Source organism: Lygodium microphyllum, chromosome 15 (assembly GCF_053477565.2).
Source record: "Lygodium microphyllum isolate KBCC chromosome 15, Lygodium_microphyllum_v1.1.10, whole genome shotgun sequence".
NCBI classification, from domain to species: Eukaryota; Viridiplantae; Streptophyta; class Polypodiopsida; order Schizaeales; family Lygodiaceae; genus Lygodium; species Lygodium microphyllum.
The window spans coordinates 41,526,288-41,547,701 of NC_141149.1; the positions used below are offsets into that span (position 1 = coordinate 41,526,288).

The following is a 21,414-nucleotide window of genomic DNA, read 5'->3' on the forward strand; positions in this document are numbered from 1 at the left end:
AAATGAGTAGCATCAACTGCGTTTACACAACTTCAAGTGCAAACTCTTGTGCATGGCAAGTTGTTGTCAATGGTCTAACCGCTCAATTCTCCACATAGATCTACAAACAAGCTTTAGAGCCTTCCACAACTCATTTGAGTTGAGATAAAACATTTCTACACCCAAAGTCACTCACCAACCACACTGCACCCAAAAAAAAAATCCTTGCTTCCCCATCTTGAAGGCAACTCATTTTGAAATTTCAAGTTGTTTAATCCTTCAACCTTTCCAAAAACCTCCCTTAAATATTTGTTTGTCATTTTACAAGGTCGAAGTATCGTAGCTTCCGGAGTGAAGGGGATGCCGGAGGCGAGGCTGGTAGACATGCTAGCGAAGCCTCTATCCATTCCTTTCCTCTCTTCTCGGGCTCCTGCACACACGCGAGGCCCTTCCATCGCCACAGTAAGCGATCTTCATTTTCTTCCCATCAGAGCAACTGTCAAATGTGCATAAACTAAGGCCTCCTGCACATGTCTTATTGCTGTGATTGACGTTTCTGCATCCCCTTTTTGTAGTTTCTCTTCGCCACACATGGAGGTGGCCAGGCACATGGACTCTCTTTAGAGCAGAGTATATGTCCTCCTCCCATTCAGGCTGCTGCTGCTGGAGAGTCTCAGACTCCAGAGAAGCGTCGGCGCGGCAGGCCAAGAAAACTTGCAGATGGTGCAGGTTCCGAGCGGAATACCAAAGAGGCACATTTGTTGCCGCCTGCAGATGTTGACACCGATAACTCGGCTTTGCCTGTCTTGAGGTCAGGCCCAAGTGATTCAGGTTCAGAGAGGAATGACAAGGAGGCACATTCGCGGCTGGTAGAGGATGATTTGTGTGACACAGCTCCACCTTTTCTAAGGTCAAGGAGAGGTAGAACACGGGAGGTTCTTGGATTGAGTAATGTTAACGGGCCTGGCAATTCTACTGAACCTCTCAAAGACTTTTTGGAGGAGCCAAGTATCAGCAATGCTGCTTCCATAGCTTCATCCAGCAATGGCAGCAGTGCTGCTCATGAAGAAGCAAGCACAGCCTCAGAAAATAGGAAGGGTTTTATGCCAGAGACTAGTGAACAATCTTATAAGAGTGACCAAACTGAAAGTGGAGACATTCCAGGTCGTCGTTCAAAAGTGTTCCAAAAGCAAATACAGGACTTTATAAATGTGCGCATTGAAAAGAAACACCGAGAAATGGAACATGATGGTGAGGATGATGATTACCCACTTTGGGTTGATGAAGATGATCCTCACTGGTTGGATGAGCCCGATGAAGGTTGGGGCTTTAGGGTTTCAGAATTTTTCAAAGAAAAGCTTGAGGTTAAGAAAGTTAAGAAAGAGGATAGTGATACCGATGATGATGATGATGCCCCAGATTTAGATTGGGATCTAGAGACAGAAAAGTGGTCCGCAAGGGAGATTGACTCAATGATGTGGACTGCTACTGTGTTTGAGGATCCAAGCCCTGTAGTGGTTCTAGTCTTTGAGCGATATGGAAAGAAGTGAGCTTTCACTTTTCTGCTTTCTGTCTTTTTTCTTTCTGAGGAAGTGGTGTCTTATTGTACCTTTCCAATGTAGTTTAGCTTGGTGGTTTTTATGTTTTCAATCTTCTTTTTACATTATGCTAACAGAGCACGTGAATGCTACCACGTACTTAGAGAGCTAGAGGCAGCAGCATCGAATCTGGGAGTCACACAGATTGCCACCTCGGGTATGCATGTAGACTGTTATATTGGCATAGTATGTGGAATTTTGAACTGGGTTTACTAGATGTGCCATTTTTCATGGTTGTTGATGTCTATCATATATGCAATCTTGCATTTGCATTGGTGCAATGTCAGTGCATAACGGTAATGACAAACATATAGAGCTAGTTTGTGCCTTGTGTTTGCTTACAAGCCATTCATTGTGGTAGTTCCAGCCATGGCTTGTGTATGCCTGCCTTCATGTACAAACACATTCCATTATGGACATATCAGAAAACTGTGCTTGGACACCTTAGGCTAAACACAATTGGCCCTAAATTTGATCATTGGGCAAGGTGTAAGTGTGAACTCCAATAAGGGTTGCGAGATGTGGAGTTATTTGCTTTATCCAATGTCTATGGACACACTACACAGAGAAACATATTTTATAAGAGCTGGGCTGAACACCATTGACCTCAAACAATTGAAATATTGGTCTTCTAGATTCAAATTTTGTCATTTGGACTCAAAACTTGTATGTTGTTGATTGTATTGAATTATTAGATTAGGCTGTTGTGCTTCAATCCTAAATCTCAGATCTGAGCCTGCTTCACCACAGACATGCCCATATGGATAATTAAAGGTTTTACCTTGAGCATGCATGTGATAACAGCCTGTATTGGACTTGGGATCCAATCAGTTTACCTATTTCATGCAAACTAAATTCCTTCTCTAAGTCATTTCTATTCAGCTTGCTATAATCTCAAGTGTAAACATGTACCTATCCTTTGCACCACTGTAGATTTTGGTCCACTTACTCGTCACTGAAGGGCTTTCTATGATTTCCTTTGCCATAGTTGTGTTTGTCCAAAATTTAAACAGATAACAATGATACAGCCAAATAAATATTCTGCTGCTATTACTGCCTCATACTTTTTGAGAGTTGGGGTCTCCATAGCAGACTACGTTACTGCTTCCACATACTAATTGTGTTGGCCTTACTGCTGCCAGTAACCATCTGTTTTTTTGACATTAATGTTGTATAACCTAAATCTATGAGATTGGCACTAAACAGTGTAGACGCAATTGATCCTTGAAATGAGCGTGACTGTTATGACCACAAGCAAATGCAACAAGAGCATGACACATTCCCTGCAGAACATGAGGATGTGGTTCTGACATAAACCCTCAGTGAAAATATGGACCTGCTTTGTATACAGCATATATACTGATGGTGATAACAAGATGCTCAATGCTGTCTAATAATACTTACAAATATGAGTTCATTGAGGTCGAAATGCAAAGATATCTGCCAAAACGAAAAACACCAAAGCTGTGGCTGAGCAAGATGTGGCTGATAGCTGCACCTGGGCTTGATCCAGTTTGAGGGGAGTTTATCCTAGGCTGTGCTGATGCTTTCTATGTCTAAGCTGAGCAGAAAACCCACAAAAAGTAAGTTGAAATGCCATGGAGGGCTGAAAATGACCTCTCTGTAGACAATGCTGGGCTGGGCTGATGCAGGAGTTGAAAGACTGCTAAAGATACTACATAGGTCTAAACTAGATGACCAAGCCATGATAGAGGACCAAATTGCAATGGAGCTGTTTCCTGCACCCACTGGGGTCACAAATGACGGTGCTTTGGGTCACAAATGCAGTATTGTATAGGTACAAGCTCCATAGCCACACAACCTAATGCCAGATTTATTCCAATTACACTGGCTACTATGATGGGCCTTTGATTGGCTAGTTGGTTGCAATAAGCCATCAAACAGTTAGTCTCCGTGTTACGCTCTAATTAATTGAATGATACCTTAGCCTCAAAGAGTATAAAATGTCCGAAAGTTCAGGTAAGTAGGAAACTACAAGTTTAAGTGCCCAGCTACTGTCGAGTCATGTGGCTTATATGAGCTAGTACGTCTAGCTAGAAAGAGTGTTGGCTGTTCATACATTTTAGATTGGGTGGGATTGACACATGAGAAAATTGAGCAAGAGGAGATGTAGGGCTAAGCAGTCTTTATTACACTGCTTGGTATGTTGAATTGAGAGAAAGACCAATGAAGACTGATGATTTCCTGCTTGACAGAGAAGTGATAGGCTCCTTATTCTTGACTCTTGGGGAGGATAATTAATTTTTTTGAGTTGCAGGTTTTGGGTTTGTGAAAACAAGTTTTTGTTTAGGGGGTTTGATCTTGAACTTTACCCACTTGTTTCGTTTTTTGGCCAATAGGCAATGTGTTTTAGCTCTTAGCTTTCAATTCTAGCCTTCAAAAATACTTTTATTACATGTGTATGCATGGCTATTTCTCTTCATTAAAGCTATTTATAGTGAGAGGATGGAAACAATCACACAAAGATTTGCATAACTAAAAAAGTAGTACTAATTCTCAACTCTTGCTAGCAACCTTTAGCTATTAACTAGTGACACAAAGGCTTGAAACCCTCAACTTGTCATAGTTCTTTTATTATAAGAGATGGAGGCATAGAAAGATGGAGACAAGTTCATGTGACATGAAGGCTTAGAGTTTTGTGTAACATATGAGTAAGGGGTGTGATATGCATTGATATATTAAAGTAACTATGTCTGAATCTAATACTAAAATTCGAAACTCCTTCCCCCATTTCCAAAATTGGTTGAAAGCCCATTTTTTGTTGTTTTTGTTTCCCTGGTTTTCGAAACTTCCTTGTATTATGTATCAACCTAATAGATAAGGACATGAGGATGTGCTCATGATTTTTGATTGTAGTGACGTCATGGGTGATGATGATGATGATAATCATGCTTTGGTTCATGGCAGGGATGGAATTATGTGCTTTTTGCACTACTGCAAATGTGGCCTATTATGGTAGCAAAGGTGCAAGTGTTGGCAATGATGTTTTGAGAGGAGATGGAGATGAAGCAAGCCTATCATGGAGCTATATAAGGGCAAATTGCATTAAGGGAGGAGGAGTAGACAACTTGGACACAAAGGTGACGAGGAGATTGAGGAGACGTTGCATAAGAAGTGCAAGTTCGTGGATCAACATCAACACATGTTGAGTCTAGTGGATGAGTAAAAGATGGAGGTTGCTAGTTCATTGCGAGGTGGATTGAAGAGGAGGTGTTGGTGTTCATTTGTCTAAAGACCCTACTCGCGAGTAGGTGGTGAGTTGTTGTGAAAGATTCAGTTGTAATTGTGGGTACAGAGTAGTTAGCCTCCCTGAGTGTGTTCCTGGAGAATTTGTGAATTCGTGGAAGACCGTGAGTAGGTGGAAGCCATGTTGGGGGTAAAGGCGCCTATGTCTAGCCACCCATGTATTAGTTACACTGACAATACTTGCACACTTGTACATTGCAGGTGGCGGGTGCCCATCAGGGAAGGCTAGTCACACATTGTGATTGTTGGAGTTCTCACATCTTATGTCTCTTGCTCTTGCTGTCTTTTTCTCAGGTGCAACATATACTAATGTACATACTTGGCATTGATGTATGGGCTCAGACATGTCTATGGTGACACTTGAGGTTCCGTTTTGAGCTACATTGGATGCTTTGGCACTTTGGTCTTATGCTTTAGATACCTTTGCCATTGACCTTACAGGCTTGAAGAATATATGGGTTTTATGCTTTTGGCTTATGCTTCATGTACCTTGGATGCTCGGATGTCATGTAGTTAGCGTATTGAGCTTGCATTGCTCATTTGGCATTTGACTTTTGTTCTAGTGGGAGCCGGTACTTGACACTTGGATGTTATATAGAGCACTTGATATTTGCAATTGAGCTTGAGTGTATTATAGTTAGACAGTGGGACTCATTGTGACATGTTTATACTCTCTTGATATGTATTGGATGCAGTTATTCTATTGTGGGCTGATTTGATCTCTTTGCTTGGATTTGCCACTTATGTTTATTAGGGTGTTATAAGTGGTATTTATATGCTTCTAGGTTATGTATTGAGCTTTGCTTAGTGGATTATGCATTTGGCAGTTCTCTTCATTTACTCTTGAGGCCTACCTTGTGCATGATGTTTATGCGTATTGCATGTATGGTTACTGACATGCTTCAATTGTGAGAGTCTTTAGTGCTGGTTATTCTTGGCCTCTTCATCTTGATTGCTCACAGTGGATTGTTGATCTATTGTTGCAGTTTATTACAGCAGCCTATCATTTCTGATCTATGCATTCTTTTACTTTACATTTTCTTGATTGCAGTTTGTGGACAGCTCATTACCTTGGCACTTTTTCTTGTTTCCAGCTTGATTTGGCAGTGGTTTTGGGGCTGATTTGCAGGAAATTATAGCAGCTTGTTTTGCCCTTCTGTGCACTTGCTTGGTCTCATTATGGCTAGTGGTTTTTATGACAATGTTATTTTCAATATTGAAAAACTGGATGGGACCAACCATAGCTATTGGTAAACACAAATATGGTAGGTTCTAGTGCAGAAATCGTAGGTTAGATCTCTAAAAAATGAGTGTACCAAATCTGAAAACATTGAGGCCGAGGATCGGGCTAAACTGGATGAGCTATGCAAGTCCACAAGCCTTTTATCACTCTTTAAGTAGGTTCACTACAATGTTGTGATTGACAATCAGAATGCATATGAGCTTTGGACTCAGATTAAGAATCTTTATGACAAGTAGAGTCCTGCATCTCAAATGTATTGGCTGAAACAGTTGATGGACCTTTGCATAAAGGAAGGGACTTCTATGTTTACACATTTGAATGAGTTTCACTCCATCATCAGCCATCTAGCTTCGTACAAGATTCAGTTCAAGGATACTTTGCATCTTTCATTTTTGCTTAGTACTCTATCTAAAAGTTGTGGGATACTTTCCATATGGTTCTGTGTTAGAAGTGGAGCAACAATGGAAGCGTAAACATATGTTGTAATAAACTGCTAAAACACAAGACAAAAGAGAAAAGAAAAGAAAGGTCATTGAGGAACACAATACAAATGAGAACTCAGATGTATGCTTAAGAAATGAAATCCATATATTAGACACGAGACTGTCGCATACAACAATGAGTCAGTGGCTACGTGGGCATTGGCACTGGCTCCTCTCTCCATGAGACCTCTAGGTGGTGAATTGATCGATTGAGAAGCAGCCTAGAATATATAGGCATGAATATACACAAATCAAATCTAATACATTTGCATTAATGACGGCTCCCACTTTAGTAATACATCACCATAATGCTCAAATGACCCAAATGCTGTATTTTCCACTTTCATTGCATACGAGTATTCAACAATACATATACCGAGAGAAGCTGCCCTTTTTCAACATTTGAAGCATCCAAAGCTTAAAAAAACTCCCATTCAGCAGTGAATCTGTTGTAAATTTTACTGTCCAGTATCAAATAAATTCAAAATACATCACCAATGTGAAAAGCCCCAAAATTTTTGTAGTGAATTTGTCCCAATTGCATCAATACATCTTCCCGAGCATCAAGTGCGGGTAAATGTTGCAGAAATTTCATGAATTTTGCAAAAGCCCCTAATTTCGGGGTCCAAGGGTGCACAAATTTCAAAGAAATTGGTTGAATCGAGCAAAAATTTCACTTGCATTTAAAAATCCCCAAAATTTCAAAGACCCGTGTACTCAATGTTTGTAATTTATGGATCGGGAGTCATTGAAACATGTGTCTAGCACCAAATTTGGGAAAAGCCCCAAATTTCTAGGAGCAGATTTGCATAGATTTGTGTTTTGTGCTTGCACGCGCGGAGAAAACAAAAAATTTCAGAAAAAAAACGTTGACTTGACCACGTCCTGCAGCCTGGTGACACCAATGATCTGATGCCCGACCCGTCGTGGATAGTCCTTGCGTGTGCTAGTCTTGGTCACGTGTTTGTCGCGAGCGCCGTTGACCTTCTTGGTCACGTGTAGGTCTCGGGCGTTGGTCCATTGTGCAGTCGTGCTTTGGTTAGCCTGTCGTGCAGTCTTCGCCTGACATGTCATGTCGCCTGCTACTTTTGCTTGTCGCCTGTCACCTACGGCTGCTTCCTGTCAGGTGCGAGTGATGCTTGCTCCTCAATAGCCCATCTAATCTATCGTGCCACCTGCTCCTCAACAGCTTGCCAATCTGTTACGCCTGCAGCATGCGTTAACACAGTTGCCAAGTGTTGGTCCCAATGACGACAACTACATTGTCTGTAGTGACTGTCGGCTTGCATCGTCGTGCTCTGATATGAGTTTGATGAGTACAAGCGGGAGTAGAGAGAGCATGCACATCAATCGAGTTGTTGAATAGTGAGAGTGAGTTGACGGATAGGTGTGTACCGGTGTGGTACACACAAAGAATAAAAGAATGTATTTATACTTAGGGTATGGTATACTTAGATCCGCTAGGGTGAGTTTGTGTGTGAAGTACTATATACACGGGAGATACACGGGAGAGCTTAAAGGGACTTTACACCCAACACATTGAAGGAGCAGATGGGGCAGCAACGAGAGGTGTAGTCATGTTGGATTGGCTAGCCAGAGTGATGGCAGTCAGAGTGGTCTACTAAGGTTTCGTAGGAGGAGGACCTTGGGCCTTGGTACGACTCTTCCTGTTCACATGGCTTGATCTTTGGCAGTATGTGCAAAACCTATTTTTCTTAGGGAATTGTTGCTTTGGCTTGCCTTCTCATTTTGTGAGTTCTTGCCACTGTTAGTTTTTCCTCCTGAAAAAGAGGCAACCAACCCCCTCTGGTCTTAGTAAGGTTTTGTGAAGGCTTTCTCGTGTTCTTGGTCATGTAGCCTTGTGTAATGCAAGAATTGGTACTCAAACTCGTAGAAGGTCAACAATCGAGATAGGGAGATAATGTGCTGGATAAAATGGAAGTATTTTTTGGGCAAGTAGTTCAAGAAGAATGTGACCTATTTGGAGAGCCAATAGTGGCAAACTCCACGAGTAATTGCTGATATTTGGCCAACTTGACTTTCAGATCATCCCCTTTCTTAATGGAAAGTTCTGGAAGCTCAAAATCAAGATTGATATGTCGAGTGCAATCTCTTGCCGCATAGTGGTCAATGAGATGACTCTAATGCTTAGATGTGAGGGGAAAACGTTGGAACTCAGGAAGCAACCCTTGCATTAACTCAACATTGGCTGTGGCATTGCCTGACATTCAAGTACTTGTTGCATGAAGTTCTACCAAGGGGTGATATTCGACTCGTTAAAACGAGTCTTATCTGTGAAGGCATTCTTGGCCGTCCTTGTTGTGCATCCTCAAAAGAATCAGTCTCCTCAGCATCAAATGTGTGCGCTGCCATAACAAACTCCATTGTATTAGCATGATCATGCAGACGTGCATGCCTTCTAGTATCACTAGCAAGAGGAGCAGCCAAATGACTGTCTTTTAAAGTCTGCAAGTAATATGAGTATATGCAAGACACCCAAAAGTATGAAAGTGACCAACTTAAGGTTTACGGTTATTCCAAGCCTCAAAAGGTGCGACATTTTTCAATGCCTTGGTAGGGTACTTGCTCAACACGTTGTCGGAGGGGTTTTAGTCGAAAGGTTGTATCCACCGGGAATCAGAGATAGAAGGAAGTAGAGGATAGGAGATGGAAGAGAATAAAAAGAATAGACAAGAGATAAACATGATAAAACACAAAGCACAATGAATTGAATCAATATGTATTGATAGAACCTGAAATCCCTTGTTGTCTGGCACTACTTAGAAGCGATCTCCAAGCCTTAGATCTCTTGGAGCTCCCTCGTAAACCAAGAATGTGGATCAAACAATAGTTTCCTCTCTATTGCTCGGAACCCAAATTTGATGGCTTCGTTGGCTCCAAAAGGGAGGTAAAATCCTAGAATCTTTGGTCCAGAATCTCCTAGTTCACTCCTTCTTCAGTTCAAAGTGCTGTTTTTTGCCTGTCAATTGTGATTACGACGCGTGCAATTTTGCCAATCTTTCTTCTTTATGAAAAATCCCAAAATTGACTGAAGAAAAGCAACTTGCTTTTTGCATGCCATCCTAATCTAGAAGCTTTCCTAACTTTTTAGGATTTTTACAATAAATAATATTAAAAAATAGGCTAAAATTGTTCAAAAATCTAGTATTTTTGGACCATCCATGCCACAGACACTAGCACTAATGACTCAGATCACATTGACTCTCTAGATTAATAAGAAAGTTGGATGATGGTGCACTCCTGAGTTTTTCACACTGTGTCCGCGTAGTGGCACAACAATGTGACAAGCACACATAATTGCTTCCATCCAAAAACCATGTAGCAAATTTTTAGCTTTCATCATACATCTAGCCATCTCCATGAGTGATCGATTCTTCCATTTTGCAACCCCATTCTACTGTGGAGTGTATGTAGTAGTATATTGATGTGCAGTGCCTTTTTGCTTCAAAAATTATTTAGCAAAGAAGACATGTATTTGTTGAAGATGGAGATGACAACAATAAACTTAGCACATAGTGTAGATAGTAGAGAGAGCGAGAGTGTAGACACAACTCGACACATGATTCAATTCTAAGTGTGTAAGTGAAAGTGCAAAGTACAATCCTTAGACCTTAGGGTTGTGCAAGTGCCTTAAGGTGCATTCACACCCGAAAGTGTGGTAAGTGATTGAATTGTGTGACATAAACACACAAATAGAGAATAAAGCGACCCGGGGGGGGGAACCTCTCTTATGAAGAGTAAAAAGTGTCCCAATGTCCTACTGTAGACTACCAATACTCCTTTGTGAGCATAGACATGAGTGAAACCCAACAATCTCCTCCTCCAAATCACCATTTAGGAAGAGAGACTTTACATCAAGCTGATAAACCGGCCATCTCCTATGGCTGGCTAAGGCAAGAACGGCTCTAATGGTAGCCATCCGAGTTGTAGGTGCAAAGGTATCATGGAAATCCACCTCGGCCATTGTGCAAAGCCCTTTACAATGAGCTGTGCCTTGTGCTTATCCAAAGTACTATAACTGTGATATTTGGTCTTGGAGACCCATTTGACAACAATCACCTTCCTATGAACGGATGGAGGCATAAGATTCCAAGTGCCATTTCGCTCAATAGCATCCAACTCTTGCTCCATAGCCTTCTTCCAAAGTTGTGATTGCAAAGTCTCCTTCACAGAGGTGGGTTTCCTATCCTGTATGGCATGGGTCATCAAACAATAGTTAGTACAAACAAGCTTGGTAGCATGTGCATTGATTCTCTAAGACCACCATGGAGCCACTCCTTAGGGACTCCTTCAATCTTTGAATCATGGAGTGTGTCTCGAGCCCCATGAGGAGGCTGGATCTCTCCTTAGTGTGCACCATTTGTTGAAGTCTTTGGAATATCCACTCGGGGGGGGGGGGGGGGGGTGAGTCAGAGAGGCCAGTGTAGAAGTAATATTCTCATTTGAAGATGAAGCATCTCCACGAGGCACAGGCTCTAAGGTACAATTGTTGGTGTTGAACTGTCTCTTGGATCTCCAAGCATGGGGTGCTTCTTACCCCCCTTTGAGGTTGGACCTCCATGAACCAAACATCTCGACTTGTGTAGACATCTTGCTTGATGGGATTGTACAATTGGTAACCCTGGGACTGAGTTGTAGTCCACAAATACTTGACTTGGGGAAGTTGCTTTAAATTTATCATGCTGTGTCTTCAGGATGTGGACAATAGGCGTCACACCCAAAAAACCTGAAATAAGAAACATCAGGCTTAGACCCGAAACATCAGGCTTAGACCCAAAATGCACTTCATAGGGTGTCGTACCAACAATGGCTGAAGTGGGGGATTGATTAAGGATGTGGAGTGTAGTAGCCATAGCCTTGGCCTATTGACATTGACTTGTCTATCTACGCTCCATTATGGTGCGAGCCATCTCGATCACACTTCAGTTTTTCTGCTCCAATATGCCATTTTCTTGAGGTGTGCTTGTGCTTGCAAAGGTCCACATAGATTTGTAGAGACAAGCTCCAAGGTGCTGAAGACTGCCTTGAAGCCTTGTTGGGAATGGTATACAATGTTCTTTCTCACGAATGCAAGATACACATGGCTGGTGGCTCACCACAATGTCCTCAAACAAGTTGTTCTCTAGAAGCCTTCTGAAGGTAATCATAATTTAGGGGGCCAAACTGAGCATGTCAAAGTTGGATCGTGTTTGAGAGGTGGGAAGAAGAGAGGTCAAGGCAGAAGGAGACCTTAGCTTGTAGACTCCATTCTCCTTATAACTGGAAGTAAGCACCTGTCTCGCTCCATGATCAAGAATCCAAAAGGAATCCTCGTCAAACTCAACCGAGAGGTCAAGGGCACAAATCTTGTTACTGAAAGCAAATGGTAACCCAAGCATAGCACATAAAGGACCTTTGAAGTGTAGTCACCACCTTGCCCATCTGAAATAAGTTGCATATTACCCGTCCTTGAATAGGGACAAAAGAGCTATCTCCGACGAGAATTTGTCCATTCGAAGGCCGCAAATGGGCAACACTTGTTGCAGAAGGAGTCATGTGCCTAGAAGCACCACTGCCAACAATCCACTCATGAGGGTGTGGGGCGGTCAATGCAGCATCAAAAGCCCAAGGGGTCGATGGCTCAATCACCTCCCTCAAGTTTAGTTCTTTTGAAGAGTGATTCAAATCATATCGATTGCATGAATAACTCTCAAAAGGAATTTTGAACAACTGGGCTTTTGGAAAGATAGCTTAGCTAATAATGAACAACAAAGCTACATCTATTTAAAATGCCGTAAGTAATCCCTTAGTAATCCGAAGCCTTGCCAATAACTGCTTGTGTTGGATCAAAACATTATGATAACCTTGACCTTATTGGAGATATCAAGATATGATGTACTTATCCTCATGTTCCCAAGGGAGTCTTTTGCTTCACAAATCAACAAAAACGCCTTGGCAGTTTCTTTAATGGAGATGGAAGGAAAATAATTAATAGAGTTTTGTATGATGGGTGTTAAAGAAGTCAAGAGAGGTTCTTTGCATTATTTGATACTTTTGGGTCACAATGAAGAGTACATTCCAAGTTTTATTGCTGTCGTTTAGATGATCACAGGTGCATATCTCATCAACCCAATGTCAGAAGTGGATGCAACAATGGAAGCATAGAAGAATGTTGAAATAAATTTTGAATACAAGACAGAAGAGGGAGAAAAAAGAAAACACAAGAACATTGCAAAGAACTCAGAGATATGATTGGAAAATGAAATCCTTATACCAAACATGAGACAATAGGATACAATAGTGGGTCATTGGTTGCATGAACACTAGCATTGGTTCCCTCTCTTTAACATGGCATGCACTAAAATTTGCAAGTGATGAATGAATAGATTGTGGAGAAGGGAGGCAAATAAATAGGCAAGAAATATGCCAATAAATGCCTAAATCACCATCATAATGACAAATAAAAAAGGCCTAAAAAACACTATAATGTTGGGCCCACTATTGCACTTGCCTAGGCTCACATATGAGTTGACTAGATTGCTAACACTCTCTCAAACCATGGGTGATTTGATATAATACAATGATACAATGGTAATGACACATCATAGTCCATATAACAAAGACCACCAAAATAGAACCATGGATACTGAAGCAATGGGTGATCAAGCCACTACCAAGGTGCCTCGGAGAGAACCTGATGTCGATGTTCATCGTAACAACTCTTGAAAATAGAGAAGAAGTTTAACAACTCTCTGTGTTTGTTAACAATGCCTTACGGTAGCATACAAGACCACCCTGTCTAAAAAGGCCATTGAGTATACATGGACATGGATTCCTTGCCTTTGGCCAAGACTGCCAAAGTGTTCCCTTATGTGAGCTCGGACTAGGAGCCAGTCCGAGCTCATGAACCTAGAAGTCAATCCCAGCTCTAAGATTTTAAAACATGCTAGACTTTAATTGATGCGTTAGGGAAGTCCCTCTTTGGAATGTATATACCTGTACGGATGAGGTTCACCTAGCCCACCTCACCACCCTCTCACATGCCCTCTTTGGTAGTGGAGATTCATGAGGGATGACCGCATCACCCATATTAGAAAGTAGGAGAAGGATGGGTAGTGAAGCCCTTCCCTTGATTTGAAGAAGATGACCTAGTCTATGCCTTGGTTGGGGAATTCGAGTCAAAGTTAGAGGAGGATGACTTGGTAGAGGAGTCCGTATCTTGCTTATTCTTTTTCTCTCTTCTTCCTTGAAGCCGCTAACTCATTGCAATCCTTGCGCGAATGTCTCTTTTTACTAGAGTGATAACACTGGGCCTTTGACTTCCTTTTCATGTCACTCCTCTTTGACGTGTTAAATGCCTCATTTGAGCTACCCTACTAGGATGGAAGCCTCCCTTGTAATCGCAAGGACACCTCATGCTTAGGTAGCATTGAGGACATATGTGCAAAGCTCCCTAGTGTTGATGACGTTTGGGCCTACAAAGCATTGGCTACTACATCATACTTTGGAGGGGGGACTTGTAGAGCACAATCTCCACAAGATGAGTCTTTAGAAGGGCGGATTGTGTTTAACAAAGTTGACCCTATACTTGTGTAACATGAAGCAAGAATGAGTGGATAGTATCCTTTAGCTTAAACTTCATTTTCTGAAGGTGTCCATAGAGGATAACTGCACGCATGAACGAGGGAGCCTCATATAACATCTATAGCTTCACCCATATTACTGAAGTTGTCCTATAGGATGTGACCACCGATAGAACTTCTTTAGAGATACAATGAAGAGAGCAGAATATACACGGGTATCATCGAAATCCCATATAAGCACAGCTTCCTCATGGTTGTCATTGAAATCATCTAGAAGAAACAACGTACCGCAAGCGCTTTTGCACAAATGGGACTTTCGTAAGAGCACTTCATGTTAACAATCAGGGCAGTGAAGTTTGTTATCAGTGGAATAAGAGGGAAGAGTCATTTGGAGAGGATAGAAAGAGAAGATAAGGAAAAGAGAGAGAGCACAACCAAAGCACATCACAAATGATACAATCAAGAGTTCATATGAAACAAGCCTTTCTTCTGCGGATGGGTGGTAATTTCTTGATTACAACTTAGTTACAGCAGCAACATTTATTACAAAATTGAGAAATGCAAATTGGACAAGATACCCTATTGGCCCCAAAATTGGCAGCCCTGTCGGTATTTCTTTAATTGAAGAAGAATTTGATGTACAATGGGAATTTTCCAATCCCTTTCGGTATTTCAACTCCCCTTGCTGTCCAAAATGACTAGCAAGTCTTCAATCTGATTTGCCCCTTGATTTGGCAACCAATTTGCCTTCACCCCGCTTTGATGGAGATGAAAAAATGCCCCAAATTCATTGATTTATTGGTCTTTCCACTTGAATTTGATTGAAAACAGCTTCAGCCTTGTTGAATCCAAGTCTTGGAGCTTCCAATTTTTGACACGCTTCTTGAGGCCGTTGCTAAACTCTCATTTTTTCTTTGCAGATTAGGGTTTACAATAAAGAGGCCTGAAATTTCTCAGCCTTTGGTGATCTCAATGCTGTAATCTTTGGAGTAAGGTTGTAGAAAGGTTGGGAGATGAGAGAGAATGTCGAGGAGAGAGAAAATTCAGACTTTTTTCGTGAAGAATTGAAGAAAATTAGTCACTTATTGCTGCTACCCTGTCTCAATAGCTTGTAGATGTTGTCGCATGTTGTTGATTAGTCTTCTCTTGCCCTTGGCTGCCTTAGAAGGTCCTCCAATGGTTGCAGATTAGACCAACAACATCTCCTCCCTCTCTTTTGCAGGCTCCTTCTCTCTCACAATGGTTGGAATAGGCTCCACAAGCCCCTAAAAACGTTTTTTGGTCTTGCATGGGTATTTTTGCCAAGTGGTAGCCTTCCCAAATGAGTTTTTCAGCATTATTCATAATTAAATATTAATATTTAGTCTTTAAATACTAAAAATTAATCTAATAATATTTTGGTGTCCAAAAAAAAATCTTATTGGCAAATAATTAAATTGGCTAGGTAACTTCCATTTCGAGTGTCTTTGCGCCATCTTTGACCATCAGATTGGCATTAGGTACCATTAAACACCACTTCTCTAGTGTCACCAATTGACACTTATGGCCAAATGGATGACCCAAGCCAACAATTGGCACTAGATACCACCAAGTACGTATACAACATAACATATAGCAATTTTTGTCTATGACATTTGTGATTTCCTCGAGTCTCGGGCTCGTAAATTTCCTCTAACCCCCAGTTAAATCTCACATGTGCAACATTTACTTAACCATGCGATTAAAAATTAATCCACATGTTAAGTGAGGTTTCAAAAATACATGTCCTCATGACATTACACATAGTATCGAGGGTAACTGATCACAAACTTTGCAAAAATTGGGAAGAATCTGTTAGCAGTCATGTTTGTCATGCCTTGTCATCTCCTGCTTGTGAGCCTCAGTCTGAGTCAGATGAGGACATTAGGAGCTCTGACATGTCTATCATGTGTTATGATGGGGGAGGCTAGTCACTCTCGACTGGCTGTCTTAGGTTGTGTATTTCTTTTTGGCCTCTTTTAGTGGGCAGCCACTTTTTGGTCACTGTTGTGGGCCGCCCATTTTAGGGCATTTTAGGGTTTGCGCCCATTTTAGGGTTAGGGTTAGGGTTTGTCCGTTGCCTATTTATAGGCAGCCCCCCTCCCCACTTGATCACTTGTCTTCTTGCAGATTCCGACACTCCTCCCCTGTGGTGGTGTTGCCATCATCATCAGCCTGATCTGGTGCCCTCACTGACGCTGTGGGCTACGTGTAGGGACTGATCAGTCTCCTTCCGCCTTCCCGTTTGTATTCAGCATTCATTTCAGTCAGTGCAGATTTCTCTTCCTTATTTTCTGCTTTCTCTCTCTCTCTCCCTTCGTGTTCGTATTTCCTCTTCCGCAGCGCACTCTCACAGAATCAGCCAATCAAAGATGGACAGAGGCTGAAAAACTTTGTTGCCCAACTCACGGGAGTCGAAGATGCTGCAAATGCCAATGTTGCAAGTCAAAACACAGACAAAGAAGCATTGAATGCGTTTGCCAACGTAAGAATAATGCAGAAAATCAGAAAATGCAGAGGCTGAAAATCAAAACGCAGGCAGCAACAGCAGTAAATGCAGTCAACACAGCTTGGAAGGTGATCACAGTAGCAAAACACAGAGTTGTGAAGGTTGAAAAGTCTCAAAAACTGGTCACCCAATTGTAGTAGACACAAATGATCAGTAATTAACAGTAGATAGCAATAGGAACACATATCCTGAAATCTGATACCATGTCACATATCCCGAAATCTGATACCATGTCAGAAGTGGATGCAGCAATGGAAGCATAGAAGAATGCTGAAATAAATTGCTGAACACAAGACAAAAGGAGAAAATAGAAAACACAATAACATTGCAAAGGAGAACTTAGAGATATGTTTGGGAAATGAAATCCATATACAATTGTGTACAATAGTGAGTCTCTGGCTGCGTGGGCACTGGTACTGGCTCCCTCTCTTCAGCAGGGCATGCACTGAAATTTGCAAGTTGTGAATGAATAGATTGTGGAGGAGGTAGCCAAATAAATAGGCAAGAAATATGCCAATAATATGGTCAGGTTGGCTAGCAATAAATACGCAAATCACCATCATAATGACGAATAAAAAATGCCTTAAAAACACTATAATATCGGGCCCACTATTGCACATGCCCAGACTTGCACATGAGCTGACTAGATTGCTAACACCAAACAAAATAGATATGCTAAAGATCTATTCAAAACAACGGAACATTGATACTTGCATCACAACATCTCCCTTTGCTGATCCATACGGACTCCTTGAACACTCTTTTGAAACTGTTGTATCTGAATTGTCAAGATAACCAAAGTAGTAACAGATGAGATTCCTGTGCAGCAACTAATTCTTTGTTTCATGTTTGTGTAGCTTGTGAAGATAGATGCATCTGTAGAGATAGATATGGCTTCAGCTTTGTATGCGAAAGAATTACCCTTACTACTATTTATCAAGTGTGGCAAGTGCATACACCGACAATCAGGTGAGTTCTTTTGTGAATATGCTAGGGCAAATGCATGCACCACCATGTGCCATGCACTGCACTTTACCAATAAGGAAATGTATGTAAGTGTGTAATCATTCTGCAAGTTGTTGACTATTTGGGCAGTTTTCAGCATTACAAATAGCTTCTGCATATTTATATCTTTGTCTCAAGTATGTCTTAATGTTTTTGTAAAGTCTGTGAGTCTCATCTCTGTGTAACATCCTGTGCGAGAGCTCTTTTTGGTACTGCTGACTATTGGGCAGGCTTGTGCCGAGTGTCTGAAGTCTGAGCCTTTACAGACCAGCCACTTGCAGCCCTACTAGCATGGCTATGTGCAGCCTAAGCTTTCTCCATTTCTTAAATTTTTTGTACCACTCAAGCTACCTTATCTTAGACAGCCACAAGGCTTTGATCAGCCTCAACAGTTTATAACCTTGTTGTCTCCAATTCCCTACTCCTTTCCTCATCAACTTTGATTTTTTATATCCAGCATGCCCACAATCAATTGTATTGGGTTGTTGCCTTATCCTGTTATCACAGCATAGTTTACATGTAACTTCTAGTGCTGTACTGTAATCTTTTCTCAACTTTCCATCCTGTTTTTGAAGGTCCTACTGCCTTCATGGACCATGGTTCTCATCACCAACATATGATGAAACAATGAAAGTCTTTTTGACTTAGGCTGCACAAAATCATAATGAGTGTTGATATGGAAATATGAATCCTTGGGGAAGAGATGATGGTGAGTTAACATCAATATTTCACCCTATAGACTGAGTCCAAATTACTATATTTAGTCCCTCCGTCTAGTTTAAGAACATTTGCGATCATGTTCTATGCACAATGAGTGAAGTAAAAATTGCAAGTGCATCCAACTGTACATGTCATCTTCTTTAACCTGTGCCATGCTCCACCTAATTCACAAGAAACCTCCCCTTAAACTGCACAATTTAAGGGAAGGTGGGCATATTTTGATACAGGCTGATCATGAGTGGGACCCTACCAGGGCTAGAAATTGGGCAGAGAATAGCATTATCGAGCCTTTTGAGGAAGCCTCCCAGAAGTTGCTGCACCTGCCTGCGCATAGGCACAATGCACATGGGCCACCATGGCTTTACAGTGCTCAAAGGTCCTGATGGCATTACCAAGTGATGGCTACAAGCTCTCTTGAAGTAAAATTGCTGTGAGACAATCGGCAGCTCGAGAAGGTGTGCTTTTGGCTGGTCTCTATGGTAGTCTGGCAACATTTGCACAGATGTAGTAGGACAAGGCTTGTTAGAGATGCCCAAAAAATAGAAGCATTATCTTTTAGCATGCAATGAGTCTTAGCTGGTTTGGAGAGGTACTTGGGATTGAGCCTCGGTTGCATCACCTGGGGAGCCTTTGGCTGCCAGCCTGCTAGTCGATTAACCAAGGGTGCTGCTTGCTCTCCAGGGATGATTATTGTGGCTGGGTCATGTACCAGTTGTGGAGCCATGGACTGTGTCCCATTCAGAGTTATGCAACCTTATTGGGAGCCTCACAGGCGCCATTTTTGAAAAGCTCAATGTTATTTGGTATTCAGTATTGAGCACTTTTTGGCAGAAGCTGCCTCGGAAGCACTCTAGAATTGCATGATCCATTCATAGAGAGGCACTATAGGGTGACTCACATCATTAGGAGCTTGGGCACATTTTCCTTCATGTTTGGGGGTATCACAACCTGACACATTGTGATACCTTGGTTTCTTCCCCCTTATTGCCCCCAGGCTGCCATGAGAGGCTTTGAATATGTATAGTTGATGTAGCTCCAATATGCTGATTGATCTTGCATTATTTGCTGCAGTTCTAATGTTGAGCCTATTTTGGACAATATAATTAGACCCATTCTCAAATGCAAAAACCAGCTTCCCCTTAACCCTTTATAACACTACTTTACCTTTCTTTGCCGTCGAAATTTATGCCTTTATCACATCCCATCTTCCTTCTCATCCCATTCCTCACTTGAAGTGTCACTCTTCCCTCATTGAAACCAGCCTTTCTTCTTGGATAGGGTGGTAATTCTTGATCAAGCACTTAATTACATCAATTAGTAAATAAACATAAACTGAAAATACACAATTTACTTATAAAATTCTTGGATAGTAGACACCTTGTTGGCCCCAAAACTGGCGCCCCTTTCTGTTGTATTGTTGGTGAAAAATTAAGTCAAGTCTTTAACGTGATTGACTAATGGATTGGGTACAAGTTGAGATTCCACAATCTTCTTGGTTGATCCAAAAGCCCCTTGCTGTAAATGCAAGGACACAAAATGGGCAAATTGCCCCTTGAATTTCACCCAAGACTTGCTCTACTTTGACCCCAAAAGGCCAAATGCTGCCCCAAATTCACAATGGATGGGCTGGCATTTGAATTCCTTGATAATTCCACAAATTTCAGGTGCTGAATTCAGTGTACATTGCCTTCTATTGATAGCACGGGTCCAGGGTGGCTGCCAAACCCTAATTTCGGCAGAAATTTAGGGTTTACAGCAGAATTACCTTTGCTGTCCACCAAATTTGGCTGAGATCTACTCCAAATGATTGAGATCTCTTGAGAATGGGCTGGAATAGGTGGGAGAATGCTAGAGAGAGAGAAAATTCAAAGATTCCTTGCAGGAAATGGCTGAATTCTGCTTGTAGTTTGTCAAATCTGTCCTTGTAGCTGTTGCCTAGTGCTAGAGAGGTCCAAATCTACTGTCACCAGCCTCAAGATGCTGTCATGTGATCTTGGTGGTCCTTTTTGTACTAGCACCCGATCCCCAAGGGCCTCTAGCTGCTGTCTCCTACAGTAGATGGTTGAAAATTGGTCAGAGTTTTGATTTGCAAAACTTCCTCTCTCTCTCTCTCACAGGTTGAAAACTCTCAATGGCTGAAAACAGGCCCAAAAAAGTTCTCACAGTTTGCAGGTGTTATTTTGCCAAGTGGCAGCCTTCTAAATCCAATTTTCAGCATTATCTAGTCATTAATTTAATTTTTAGAATTGAATAATTTTGAAAATTGATTTCAGTCTTTCTAACCTTACCCAAAGTTAAATGTGCCCATCCATAGTTAAATTAGTGAGGCCGTTTGCAACATGGAGGGGTCCTCAATCTCTGTGGACATGTAGAATGACATTAGTTAATAATTATTGCTTGTCCCTAGTAACACCATTGACACTTATCGGCCAAATAATTGTCCTAGGGTTCAAATTGACACCAATTGACCACCAAAGCCATAGCTCATCACAACTTTTGTCTTTGACACTCATTGCATCCTTAGGGTCCTTGTCTTGTTACCATGAAATGACTACCATATGCATCACATGTGCTTAACAACATTGCACGTTTGATTAGTAACTTAATCAAATGTTACCAACAAGATTAAAGTATTTAAAAAATCCACATTCCTATGACAAATCACATTGAAAGATGATTTTTGTGCTTTAGAAATAGTAACTGTAGATACAACAAGGACAGATTCCCCTTTTAACTTTACATCAAGTTTGAGTGCCTTTCCCTTATGTTGATAGTGATCTCTTTTGCATGTGAATCAATCATTGCGTACATATGGTGACACCACGGCATACTAAGTAACTCATCACAACCCTCAAGAGGAGCAATGAAGAACTCTTCGCTATCCACATATCTGTGTATATGCTATCGAAGCTTTTCAATGAGCGGTGTGATGGGCTCTATGTGACCCTTACATGCCATTCCAACTTTCTCCATGGGTCCCATCTCATTCTCTCTGATGCCTAGATGGTTG

The 21,414-nt window shown here is 41.5% G+C and overlaps 1 pseudogene across 1 annotated transcript in view; it reads left to right on the forward strand.

The window, feature by feature from the left end:
- The first annotated feature begins 298 nt into the window (after positions 1-298).
- The window catches only part of LOC148024456 (uncharacterized), a 43,176-nt pseudogene continuing 22,060 nt past the window's right edge, over positions 299-21,414 (forward strand). Inside the window, exons 1-4 of the transcript XR_015693312.1 lie at positions 299-441; positions 555-1,525; positions 1,655-1,734; positions 17,537-17,648. The product of XR_015693312.1 is annotated as an uncharacterized LOC148024456 (transcript). The remainder of the gene's footprint in view (positions 442-554; positions 1,526-1,654; positions 1,735-17,536; positions 17,649-21,414) is intronic.